This window comes from Empidonax traillii, unplaced genomic scaffold (assembly GCF_003031625.1).
Source record: "Empidonax traillii isolate 1590-97213 ecotype Southwest subspecies unplaced genomic scaffold, ASM303162v1 scaffold398:size1781980, whole genome shotgun sequence".
Taxonomy (NCBI): domain Eukaryota; kingdom Metazoa; phylum Chordata; class Aves; order Passeriformes; family Tyrannidae; genus Empidonax; species Empidonax traillii.
This window is the reverse complement of record NW_020955591.1, coordinates 739,670-753,807: the sequence shown is the minus strand read 5'-3', so window position 1 is coordinate 753,807 and position 14,138 is coordinate 739,670. Positions and strand designations below refer to the sequence as shown.

The 14,138-nt window shown below is 37.5% G+C and overlaps 1 long non-coding RNA gene across 2 annotated transcripts in view; it reads left to right on the top strand.

Annotated features, from left to right (window-relative positions):
* Positions 1 to 14,138, top strand: part of LOC114062326 — a 51,872-nt gene that overhangs the window by 459 nt on the left and 37,275 nt on the right. The window contains exons 2-3 of one of the 2 annotated variants that reach the window (XR_003572347.1): positions 8,396 to 8,488; positions 9,633 to 10,020. The exons of the other annotated variant lie outside the window; for it this stretch is intronic. This is a non-coding gene — a long non-coding RNA (uncharacterized LOC114062326). Of the gene's footprint in view, positions 1 to 8,395; positions 8,489 to 9,632; positions 10,021 to 14,138 lie in introns of those variants that run through there. 2 annotated transcript variants of the gene reach the window in all.

The following is a 14,138-nucleotide window of genomic DNA, read 5'->3' as shown; positions in this document are numbered from 1 at the left end:
GTTTTCACGGTGCCCGCCTGTACCAGCGATAATTTTTTTAAATTATCAGTGAACAAATCGCTTTTTAATCTCTCAAAGGCAGAATGCAAAAAAAAAAAGTCAGAACAATCTTGGATAAAAGAAATGTGTAGATACTCCATCTGGAAAATCTACAAATTTTATTTCTCACACTGCTAGATTAAGCCCCAAATTACTTTTAGCTGAGGAAAAAGTGCAGGGGACATTAATACTCATAATAGTGCCAGGACATAAAGCATTTAAAATTTAGGTTGGACATACGTGTTAAATTCTAATTGTGCTGCACTGCTAAAGGACAGAAAAATTACAGCTTAATAAATAAAGCATAAAAGTGAAATTGATATCCTTCCTTACCCAACCTGTAAGTATCAAAGCCAGTATGAGCAAACAGCTATGCTCTCTTTTTTGGGAACTGGGATTTCTAATAACCACTTGTGTCTGATGGGATGATACCTAACATCAGCTTGTATCCATTATATTTGAACACTGCTTTTGCTGTGGCTAAAAGGACAAAGAAACTTTCCCTTTTCCAGGCATTGCAAAGAAGTCTACTCACTATGGAGAGCTGCTTCGTCTTACTTCAGTCCCCTTCCTTTCCTGATTCTTAAGTGCTAGAAAACAAATCATGTCTGCCTCTTATCCTTTCCTTAATCTTCTCTGGTTTGAGGGTTTACAAATGCAGTGCAGTTATCACTATTGTACCTCTGTTAATAGCCAGTCATGAATGAGTTACTATTAATAAATGAGATTTCTGACCAACAGAATAAATGGATTTCGGGCATACTAAGTGAGAGTGAAGGAAAGAAATCTACCTCCATCTGTAGTCTGGAGCTTGATGAGTGAAAGGGTTTGTACAGCTAAGAATAAACTCAAGAGCTTCCAGTTCTTTGTTAGGTTTCAGTTTTGTAGAAGCTTAAACTACTCTTAATTCCCAGCTGTTGTGCTCCTATCTCTCTCCTCCGCACTCATGCTGGTACTGTGCAGCTCCTTAAACCTGTTCACAGAATTGATCGGGTTGAAAACTGTCGTTCCAAAGCAGTGTGTTGGTTTGGGTTGGGTTTGGGTTGACTTTTGCTTTTTTTTCCTTTTTTTTTTTTTTTTTTTTTTTTTTTTTTTTTTTTTTTTTTTTTTTTTTTTTTTTTTTTTTTTTTTTTTTTTTTTTTTTTTTTGCCTTGAACTGGCACACCACCACCTGCTTCTGTAAACACTAGCATTGGCTGAAGGAAGGGGGTGGAAATATGCGGCGGGGGCGGGATGTGACCTCAACAGCCTAGATTTAGATCAGTTTAAGCAGCTTAATGAGTTTCTCATTGGCTCTTGGCCTCCTTTGTGCTTGCTAGTGCTCATAGTTTTTCCAAATAATGGAAAAACTCTGTCAGTATCGATGTTACCCAAGTGCTTCTGAATTGCAGCAGCTAAAATTGTCTGTCCTTATTTTACAGTTAGCTGAGAAACCTTGAATCAATACGCTGGACTGAATACAGGTTCAGAAGATGGTGCTGAATTAGTTGACATTTAGGAGGTTTTCTTTGTGACCACAGATGTAGAAACTCTTGTGAAAACTTGACTCCCCCTCACTGCACTTGCTGCAGAGTCTAATTCACCAGTAACAGAAAGCAATTGTGTTTTTCAAGGCCTGCTGTATTAGATGAAATAGTCAGTGGGTGGAGGAGGTTTACAAGAAAAATAGTTCCATCTGTATGCTCCAGTATCTTCATAAAACATGAGAATAAGACACATGACTTACACAATGAAATCTTATTTTTACTACAATGGTACGTCACTGTGGACCTTATTATTCTGCTACAGAGTAGGATTAACTATGTAAATAAGGTGATGTAATATGAGTGTGAATATGACCATATTAATATTTGCATTAACTTCTGAACGTTTCATGCAAACTAGGTGTTTTCAAAAACGAGAACAGATGCAGACCTCTCTCTGTAATTAAAATGTCAAAAACTAATGCATGTAGGATAGTTTCCAATTTGTGTTTTTTGCTGTACTGATGAAATTGTCTAAACTTGCAAAAGTTAAATCACCAAATAATGTCAAATATTGTGTAAAACACCTGGATAATATTTAATAGCTTGAAAATGGGCCAAGTGTCCAGGGTGCCAATATTTACACAGTTAGTTCTTTCCAGCAGTATTGGATATTCTTTTTTGTTTGCTTTTTCATTTATTTTTGTTGTCACGCTCTGACCTGAGCTTATTGAACAGATCACTGTCACTGTGATGGATGACATCTTCCATCCCCAGTTGTATGACTTTACTGCTTCCCATGCACTGTCTCTAGTTTAATTGGGTGTTATGCCAGTTCAGCTTGTTAAAATGGCAGAAAACTAACTGAGCAGTGAGACAGGAGACAATGAGACCTTTTGCTAGGAAGCTGTTAATTTGGCTCAACTAAAACTGTGCAACCGCACTTGTGGACAAGGTTTGAGAAGCCAATGAACTGTCATCATTATACATAGTTGTCAAACATTGTCAGGCTGTTTCTCCAAACATCTCTTCATTGACTGAAGCAGATCTCTTCCTTTCTGGGGCTCTGTGTCAGATGTAAAGAGAAAATTGAAAATGGAAGCACCACTGCCAGTAAGGAGGCTGGAACAGATGGGTTGAAATCTAAACAAATTTTTTTCATGCTTGTGCTGGCCAAACTACTACTTAAGGTAACTTTCCTGTCAGGAACAAATGAAACTGCCAGATTATGTCTGAAGGAACTAACTGAGAGAATAAACTACTTCATCAGCACCTGCAATAGACTCTGCTTCCATGCAACCTAGCACCAAAAGCTGCAAAACCAGTATGTTCAACTTCCAAAAAAAGCTTAAACATCTTTCAGGAACTTTCTCCACAAGCATGGATTCATTCTACTTACCCTGAATTACATTAAATAATTACATTAAATAATTCTTGTGCTGTTCTCAATCTAAATTGTAAGGCTCTAATTCTCAACTCTTTTAAAATCCATTAGTGTTGGATATCCTGCTGTCACAATCTGCAGTGTTGTAAAGGTTGCGAAACAATTTATTCAAAGCTGTATAAAAGTCAGACTCTTGAGGTAATGAGTTATGGGTCAAATTCAGAGCTTCATGCATGTAAACAGCATGATATTTTAGCTCTGTGTGTGACCACGTGGTTACAAATGGCAATTATTGGCATTTTTAACAATTATTAGATGCACATTATAGATGATGCACATTCAGAACCATAATTAATCATATATGTGTGTGTAATAGTGTCAGTATTGGATACCTTCTAGCTCTAATACTGATGCATATTTTTGTAAAATTTGGACTGGTAAAAAATTTTTAAAAATGCTCATGGATATTTAATTATGCTATCTAAATATCAGCTTTTAGAATTTTCATTGACCATGGAATTATTACATTGAAATGCATATTTCTTTGAGTTTTGTCTGTTCTTAATCCATTTCACTCTCTTCCTTGCCTCTTAAGTTTAAAAAAAATGATAAGATTTCATTTGAATGTAGTGAACAATATTATCAATTATTTAGGCAATGATAGCATTATAGAGAAGGTTTGCTAGGAGATTTTTTACTTAAAAAAAAAAAAATCATGACTTTCTTTCCCTCAGATAAGTAGTGAAACTCATGTTACACACCCTTTTCAGTAAGCTCTCAGAGGCTTTCTGGCAAAACCAGAAGTCACCTTGCTTATCTTCTACTGGGGAGCAGCAAGAGTTGTCCCATGAGAGAGAAAGAGCTTGGAAAAGAACATGGCTACAGCAAAGACAAGGTCCTCTCTGTCCAGGGTACCGTCCCAGTGGGGTCAGCATGGTGATAGTCACCAGTCTGAGACAAGGCAAGGTAAAAAGTCAGAGGTCCATCCAAGAAATCCACTAAGGAAAAACAGGAGACCAAAATGGACACAAGACTTCCTATCACGCAGATCTGAGATTGAAGGAGGCAAGCCCAGAGAGAGGACTATTATAACATAGGTTTAAAGTTCATCCAGGAGACCAGGGCCAGAGAGAATGGTGTACCTGCAATGTACACCTGAGGTCCACTTAGGAAAGTCGGTCAGTAAGTCATGCTGGAAAGAGACAGGGCTGGATAGAGACACAGCTCTGACAGAATGGGCCAGGTTTAGGTGCACAGGCCAGAGCTTAAATAGAGCTCCTGGACCACTTGGAAATGCTGCCACATATGGCTGGTAACTGGCCTGCTGTTATATGCCAGTAACCACTGTCTATATTAATTAACACGTGGATTCTGGACTTCTGTTTAGGCCAAGTTAATTTTAAAATGAATGTGAAAAAACATAAATAATGAGGATGGAAAATTCACGAAGAATGTTACTAAGGCATTGTGCTGGTTTTAGCTGGGATAGAGTTACATTTCTTAACAGTAGCTTCTAAGGGGTTAGCTATGCTTTGGATTTGGGATGAAAACACTGTTAATAACATAAGAATGGCTTTGTTGTGGCTGAGCAGTGATTACACAACCTCAAGGCCTTTTCTGTTCCTTACACTGTCTCACCAATGAAGAGGCTGGGGCTGCACAAGAGGATGAGATGGGACACAGGTGGGACAGCTGACCCCTGCTGACCCAAGGGATATTCCATACTGTATGTCATCTTGCTCAGCAGTAAAGCTGGATGGACGGATGGGGAGGTTGGCTGGGGCTGCCACTGCGTGGGGACTGGCTGGGCATCATTTGGCTGGTGGTGAGCAATTGTTTGGTGTTTTTTTGCATATTTATTTTTTATTTTCTCTCTTCTTTTTTTTTAATTGTTAAACAGTCTTTTTCTCAACCTATGAAATTTCATACTTTTAAGCTTCTGAATCTCACTCCCATCCCACTGGGGTTAGGTGAGTGAGTGGCTGTGTGGTCCTTAGCTGCCTACTGGGGTTAAACTACATGGCAGGCATCACTACTGAGATTCAGTAATATCCTGGACAAATAATATATAACCAAAATGTCTAATATTATCTAATGAGTTAAAACATTTTTATCTGCTTGTGGCCACAGTTTGCACGGTGGTTATTAAGTATTAAAATGACCTACATGTGGGAATTCAGATGATGATCAAAGTAAAAGACAGGCTATTAAGCCGGATGAACCATTTGTCTTATCCAGAAAGCCAATTCCTATGAGAAGTGCCTGCATTTGTGTACTGGTACTCAAATTCCATAGAGATGCAAATTACAAAAATAGTAACATTAAAATACTTTGCACAAATCGCTTGGTGTTCTTCTGTCTCAGTGAAGCAAATAAAAGGATCATTAAAGCAAGACTTTGCTGCATGTCATGGAGTTGAATCTTTCCATGAGAATAAACTGAGAGAGGTGCAACTCTGTTGGTAACATGTATGAATTGAGGTGTAATTTTCATTATTTGTGTGGGTTTATTTTTTGCATTTGTAATGAGTTAAGAGATACTTGAAAATATGATATAATAATCTGTTTAACATTTATTGTCTGTGCCTAGCATTTAGAGGGTAGAAAGGACATGTTTATTTTTGACGGTTCTTCTCTTTTTCATATCCAAATTGAGTATTTTTATGGTGTATTTTGTGCAATTTTTAGCAGTCGTTTTTCATTCTGGGGTTTTGCTGCATTAAGTAGAATGTTCCCATACATGTACTAGGATTCCTTCTTCCCACATGATATCAAAGGGAAGATTAATTTTGTATCAGATGAGTGAGACTAGTAACATAAAGGTGACTGCAGCTAAGACTCCTACATTTTCGTTTTTATCATACTTAAGTTGGTATTTATAGAATGAACTAAGAGATCCAATTAATTGTACCTCCTGTTGATGCCGTGCAAGATTTTCTCTTTCAACACTTCATTCTTTTTTTTCTGCCTTTTTTAGGATTTGTCATAGCTAATATAGCTGTATATTTTTATCTCAGTGTGGGAACAGTTGAAAGACACACTCAGAAGGCACACTCAGGACTTAACCCTGCAAGTACCACGAGTTTGTGGATGCATGAGGGTCTGCTTCTATGTATGCTCAGAAGTGTCCGTCTTCTCAGCTGATGAATACTCTGCATTTCTGATTTTCAGGAGCAATCCGTGCTTCCTTGTCAGAATGTGAGGAGCAGCTTCCATCAACAGAGCTTTTGGCTTGCTCCCCCTAGGGCAGGCTGCCTGCTGCTACACTGTGCAGGTTTTGCAGGGATCTTGTAAGCTTCTGCAGGCCTTTCCACAGCCTTTCTGCATGCACAGCACAAATATCACTCCTCTGCTGCACTCACATCCTGTGATCAGGCCCTTTCTTACTGTGTACTTTAGGATGGGTGAAGATTGTTTTTGAATATTGTTGCCTGGGACTACATTGAAACCCCTCAGCATCAAGCTTTTTAGGTAGTCAGGGTCCCCCATTCAAAAGCTGTGATTAGAATCCTCTGCCACACCAACTCCCTTTTGGCACTTTAAAGTCTGTGTTTTCATATGAGAACAATTTTGAAAGGTTCTTTAATAACAAATCCCTATTTTGTTTGCCCAAGATAAAAGGAGAAGTGCTTGCGGCACACCACTTATCTGCTACTGTAACATGTTATCAGAGAGACGTGTTATGGGGTCACGCCAGGCAAAAGGCTTGCAAGGATGATGTTGGAGGATTGGATCAAGTGCAGAGGGACTTTGTACTCAATCCATTTCCTAGAGCTATCTAGCTACTGAATGGCTTCTAGATTTTGCCTAAGAGAACACCTTGTTATTTTGCTTCAGAGGGTATTCCAGGAATAATCAAGCATGTGCACAGAGTGAATGCTAATTAAGAGAACTTTGGAACCAAACACGCAATGATTCAACCTGATAGTACAGGTGTAGTCAAAATCTCTTTATGTGCTACGTTGAAAGCCTTGGTCTGTAATTCAGCTGTAGATTCTACTGAATGGCAAAACTCGCGAGCCACAGAAGCACAGAACGGGTCAGGCTGGAAGGGATCACAGTGGGTCGCCTGGTCCAACCTCCCTGCTCATACAGGGTCATCCCAGAGCACATGGCACAGGATTGCGTCCAGATGGTTCTTGGATATCTCCAGTGAGGGAGACTCCACACCCTCTCTGGGCAATCTGTTCCAGTGCGCAGTCACTGCACAGTAAAGAAGTTCTTCCTCATGTTCTGGTGGAACTTCCTGTGCATCAGTTTCTGCCCCTTCCCTCTTGTCCTGTTGTCCTATCACTGAAAAGAGCCCAGCTCCATCCTCCTGACACCTTCCCTTTGAATACTTGTACATATTGATGAAGTGCCCTCTCATTTGTCTCTTCTTAAGACTGAACAGGCCCAGCTCTCTCAGCCTTTCCTTGTGAGAGAGATGCTCCAGTCCCTAAATGATTTGTGGCTTTCTGCTGGACTCACTCCAGGAGCTCCACATCCCTGCTGCACCGAGGAGTTCATCATTCTAAATTCAGTGTTTCACTATCAGAGTTGTAAGAATTTGTCCACTTTGGCAAACCAGAATATTTTTGCTTAGTCACATTTTAGAAGATGTCAGCTCCATTTTTACTGAAGGTTTAAAAAAATCAGATTCTCTGAAAATATTTGGATGGAGCAATTAAACATTGGCAAAGTTTATAAGCATTTCAAACTAGAACCTTACAAAAGGAGGTGTTAGGCCAACGTAACTGCAGATTTCTCTTCCATCTGTATTTATATCATGGTGTGTTCTGTCTGTCTGGTATGCCTGTACAGATTTTGCCCTAGACTTAAATTTGTTTTCATCTTGTGTTCAGTATTTATTTTAGAAATTCTACATAGGTGTGAGTTGTGTTTACATTTTATTATCATTTCTTAGGTATGCTAGAATGTCTTTTGAACACCAGGCAGGTGAATAAAAGTACTGACAGAAAATAGTATGTGTGGACAATTACTAAGATGTGAAAAAACAAGGCCTTTGACACAGATTTTTGCCTGCATGCATTCCATAGAAGCATAACACATAATCTTTATACATGATGCATTCCCTTCACAGAGGTTCATGGGTGTTTTAACTCTATGCTCTTTTGTTGCTGTCCACAGTTTTTCGCTGTCTGTGAAAATGGCATGTATTGATGTCAGCAGAGCTGATTGATCACAACTGTTCTTACAGAGTTTAATTTCACAAAGCAGCTCCTGTTTCCAGCATGCTGTGTGTGTCTGCTCTTGTTTTTATTGCAATCCTATGTGTTTCTTTTCAACTTTATCACAAGACTTGCAGTTCATCCATTTGTTGGCTGTTTAGAGAAGAGTTCCTATACATGTGACATTGATTCAAGAATAAATTGTGAGAGCTGTTTTTCCCTTCCTTTCACTGGGGCTACCAAGGTAGTTCTGTGGGCAGCCTATTGTCTATATTGTTTTTTCTAATTTGTAGACTAAATGCCCAGATTTCTTTATGGACTCCTTTATTTTTGTTTCAGAGAAAGAATCAGCAGTCATTTGAAAGTTACCTGTTTTTCGAAATAAATTGAAATAAAAAATCCCTGTTATTAGTGTATGAAAGAAGCAGATTGGTAACTCCCTGTTCATAATTCCCATAGTACTTTACCTTTAAATCTTCTTTCTGATATGTAAAGAGGATAATGGTAGTAAGGTAAACAAAATGTGTTCAGAAAGAAGATAAGGTATGTAAGATACATGAAGAAAGGTTTCTTAACATACATTTAAATAGAAATCCTACTCATCACCCCAAGTTAATTAGTTTTTCTCTGACTGTAGTAAGTTGGATTTGAATTTTAGTTCTGCTAAATATGTGAAGGCATTTTAGTATTTATCTAGAATGTCAGAAAGTAGATGAACTAATAGCTAATCTTTTAAGAATTTTTTTTTTAATTTACCTGTATTATGGAACCAACCAGAGGTTTTAATTCAAGGCTGAAGTATTATAGCACTGTATATGAAATACTAGTAAGGAAATGTCTTTTTCACAGTAAAATCTGGTTTTACTATGTACTTCCCAAACAATATGGTTCATATAGGATTATTCAATGAAATGCTAAATTAGCTATGTGCATAAGTTGTGGGCTTGAAGCCAGAGTGAGAGGAGAATGATCAAAAGCTGAGCAATTAAACAGGAAAATTTTCGAGGTATACATTGCTTGAGATGGAAAGGCTTGCTAGTCACTCAGATGGGTGTGTTCAAGCTTTGACTGTGCATTTCCAGGCTGCTCAGCTGTGTATAGGTCAGTGTAATTTGGCCTGAAGAGATGAAGTTCATCACTTGATGCTGACCCTTGCATTCCTGTGCATGCTGTTCACTGCATCCAGCTGGCCCAGCAGGCTCACGTAGGCCTGAGCGAACCTTGAATACACATGGTACAGCAGATGTATTCAGGAGCCTCTTAGTCAACTTTTGATTGTTCTGTAAACATTACAGAGAGATGTTAAGTTCAGATGCTTTGTGTTTAAAAGATCTTTTTATGGTCTAACTTTAATTACTACTGGTTAACACTGATGGCTAATAAAGATGTCTTAGAAAAAGCCTGAGGGAACACTCTGTGAGCTCAGCAAAGGACTGGGGATTGAATGATCTAGATTCTATTCCTAATGTGACCATTGATTTGCAGTGTGATTTTGACAAGTTGATCTCTGTGTTTCTGTTTCTATTTCACATCTTTTATCTCTCTTGTCTATCCTTATTGCAATTTGTCTCTACAGTGCCTAGAATAAAGAAGAAGGCAATCTGGACTGCCATTCTGGTAACTGTGATAACAAGTAACTTTTGATACAAACTGAATTTCAATCATTCTATTGAAGTATGATTGTAATGGATTTGTGTAGATATACAGAGATCCAGATTTAAGTTATATGTTCAGCCATCTTTAACCTAAAGGATTTAATCCTATCAGAGAGCAGTCTTTAGCGTCTGTCTCCATGGTCTGTACTGAGCTGAGAGAAGATAAAACTTGAAGGTAGTGTCCATGGATGTCAAGGAGGTAACACAGTTGTATCTTTAACAATTTTGACTCAACGTATGACCTACCGCTAGATGTCTGCAGCACTTCTACGTGTAAATTCTCTTTCATGCCTGGTACATCTTCAAAAATATTCTTGTTAAAAAAGCTTTCATATGATACTGACTTTATGTTTGAAGTTGGCTTATTGATTATGTCTGAGATGGCTATTGCTAGGCTTACTCCAAATATACCCTGCTGGAAATTTCCCTTCCACGGGGGGAGTTCTTCTGCATTATTACTTATTTTGCTATCAGATTCCAGGTGATGTAGGCAGCCATTGGGTCTGGTTTGAAAAACTCCTAATTTTGATTGGATTCAGTGAAAACATAAGTGTGGCTGGTGTGTTGTTTAAACATGAACAAAACCTACAATAAATTCAAAGCTTATGGTGAGTTTTGTTGAGAAAAGCAACTGCCAGGCTTCCTGCAAAAGGGAGTTACAATCAGTTGATTTTTATCAATTTACTAATTCTTTTTGGACAATAGAGATGTTTTGCATGCATACTGTGTGTTTATATCCATATTAAAAATTCTTGTGCCTTGTGCATGTAAAAGAAGAATACATCATGTCCTTCACACCAAGCTTTATGAAAACACTAGTCTGTCTCATTACACTAACTTTTTTTTCCATTCATCTCAGATTGATTTTCTTCTATTTGTTTTTTTGTTTGTTTGTTTGTTTATGTGTTTAAAAGTTCATATAGTCATTGAAAAAAACACCTGATGGACACTAATGGAAAATACCACTGAGTCCATTGTCCCACTTGCACCTGGGTTTCAAATTTGTTTTGAAGGGCTGAACCTTTAGACCTGAAAGGATAACCCAGTCCCCTGGCCAACTCAGCCCTGAGTTTGAAAACAACGTGCCAGCTTTGTTAACCAGTTTGTACAAGAAAAGCTAGACTGAAACTGGTTATTACATTTTGGCTATTGAATACCTGTCAAACAGTAACTGTCATGATCCACATGAGGCAGACCTGAAGCAGATACTTTGAGATGAAAAGCTGTGTATCCCATTACCAGTCACTTGAGCTGTTCAGTGTCCATCTGCTGATTGGAGAAGAAAACATCATTAATAATGTATTTAGGGATTGTGATCTAGCTTTTATGTTGCTCTTAGTTCTTCCAGCATGAGCTATCTTGGCATTATTTATCTTCTGAGCTCTAGCAGCCATGGAAAGTTTAATGATATTTTCTGTTTTAGGGGATAAAAAGAATTAAAGCATGTGGTCTAACAACAGAATTGATCCATGAGTGTGAGGTTGCTTAGTGTTTTCATAAGTATCTACGCTACATTAATAAGTTTTATCACTGCTTCGAAATACTTTTCCAAAAGAGGGAGTCTCAGCCAAGAAGAGTAACTTGTATAGTAATTTATTATAACTCAAACAACTATTTTAGTACTTAATAATATAAATGACTTGATGCTATGAAATGAGTAATGTAATGTTTTGGACTTAAGAACCTGAATGCTCACATAGATTGGTGCAGTTCTGTCAGTGGAAATGTCAATGATAGTAAAATAGCCAGAAATATCTAGAGAATTTGTTTGTTTTGAACAATGTTTTAACATTTTTAATTAACAGTTTCACCAGTCACATTACAATTATTGCATTAGAACTCAAGCCATTCAAACACATAATTTACAGTCTTATCATTTGGGGAGTTGTTTTGATTTTATATTGTGGAACAATATCATTTGATAAATTGTCAGATGAAAGACCGCAGCCTAAACAAGATGGTATTAGCTGTTAAGTTCTTAATGTCTCTGAAAGTCTTACTTTTTTTTTAAGTATTGATCTCTTTTTCCTTAGAAAGGGTGGTTTGTGTACACTGGAAAAATAATTATGTGCCTGGAAGAAAATGGCACGCAGGTTTCATCCTTGATCCAAGACATTTGTGAAATAAAAGTTCCTCTTTGTCTATGATTTTTTTTAAAAAAAATTTGTTTTAATATCAAGTAGCGTGAACTGGCCAAAACCACCAAAAGCTTGGCTGTTTATCTCTACAGATCTCTGTAGTTTTCATGCCTTTGTGGCTCAAAGCTTGTATTACTGCAGTACAGAGGGACTGAGGAGCTATAGCTATGGCAACCAGTGCCTGGTAGGTAACTGACAGCATAAATTACAGGATCTCTAAGGATTTGCTGCAGATTGGTCTCCCTGCTGGTCTGGCTGCTCATTTTGGCTTTGACCTTCAGGACAAGGACCAGCATCAAGGCCTTTTCTGTTCCCAATATTCACCCTTCTGTAAGAAACTCTGAAGAGGTTATATAGATAAACAGGTACAGATGGGTCCTAGACTGGTTTAGATGGGGATTTTTTTGTAGTTGTATTTATTGTAATTCTTCAAGTGAGACAAATTGTGTCTCATTTTTGCTAATCAGTATTTGCTACGTCTGCTGTAGCACTCTTGCCACCTCACCTAGCTCATTCAGCAGGGTATTTTTCACAACCCTGTTTGATTCTGAATTCAAACTCAACCTCAGACACAGCTTTTATATAAAAAATGAGGTAGGGATTAAGGTGGGATATGAAGCATTCTTGTTGCTATTATTTAGGTTATGCAGAGCGTATCTGAATTAGGAAAGCCAGTTGAAACCCTGACATTAAAAATCCAGGTCCTCCATAGTCACTGGCAATTGGAGAACATATTTCATAGCAGTATAACAAAAGCCAAAAGACTGAGAGGTGAAATACAGGAGAAAATAATTTCTTAATATCTCTGCAACTTGCTGATTAAATTTTAAGAAAAATTAGACTAATGTCCTGGGTAATGTGTGAGTGGTCATGGTCCAGAACCTGAAGTTCAGTTTTGGGTCTCCTTTCCCCACCTCAAATCAATTAATGCTGGTTAAAATGTTTTGCAGATCAGAGTTCAGTATCTCTGTTGACAATGTATTTAGACTTCTTTTTATGAAAGCTGTTGGCCATTTCTGTAAAGATCATCTGCCAGCAGTTATCTTTTCACAGTTGCTTAATCATGTGCATTTAAAAACAAAACTGAATGTGTCTGAACACTTATACCTTCAGCCAAGTGTCTTGTTGGTGCAGATATAATAATATTATGTAATAATAATAACAATGACTTAACTGAACAACCCAGGACACATGTTCTGACATTGTATGCAATTAAAGAGCTGTAAATGTTTCAAGGAAAATGAAATTAATTTGTAAGAAAATGAGAACTACAACTTAAAACAGGTTTCAGCAGTCACAGACAAACCCCCAAACCTTTATCTAAATGAAGCAGTTCATTCTATAGAAGGTCTTATAGATTTAGTGGATTTCTTTAGAATGCAGAATAGAGAATTTTATTGCTTAAATATCATCTGCAAACAATAAAGTGTAATGCTGGAATATTAACATACATTAATACAAAAGTCTACTAAAATGGGAGTAAAATATGTTTATGAAAACAACCGCAGTAAGGTGATTTCATCTGTACAATTGTAAGGCATAAAGAAGCAGTTCACAGGAAAAATCTCTGCAAAATGTTTTTGGAGTTTGCTGGGTTCAAAATTACTCATGTTCAGTTCATTTTAAATAAAGATGACCTAATAAAATTTAATAAAGTTATAACCCTAACTGAATTTAAATAACTCTGTTTGGAATACTAATGTTTCTGTGGTGGGGTGACAAAGCTGAAGAATTTGGGGTTCTTTTGTATTTAGTAACTACTAGTTCCTTTTTCTAGTGACTGGTTTCAGTACTGTAAACAAACTTTCAGAGATTGGTAGTAGAGTTCCCAAGGTTGGGAGTTGCCTGATATTATTGATGAACTGACAGCTAAGAAAAGAATAGAAAATTATTGACATGGTGATTTTTGCTCAAGTGCATAGCGAGACTGTGCTCACTGTATGTGTTTACAACTGAAAAACCCCACCAATAATGGGGACAGCTTTTTTCTTAATTATTAATAGCTAGTATGTACCTAGTTCAGATCCCTAAAAATGTCCTATTAGTATTACTGATAAAATGAGTGGACCAGTCAGGTGCAATGACATTTTGCCACTCAGCATTGATTTTTAGTAAGATTGCAAATGAGTAGAGATTTTTGTCTTGGAGCTGTTTAGGATCGTACAAGAATTATATATAGGAAAGGTGGAATAGATGTGAGGATATAATCTGTGATAGCCTATTGCTCGTCTTGTTTTTTTCTCCTTAATAATCTATGACAGGCACATTTAAATTTACTGAAAAGCCTTC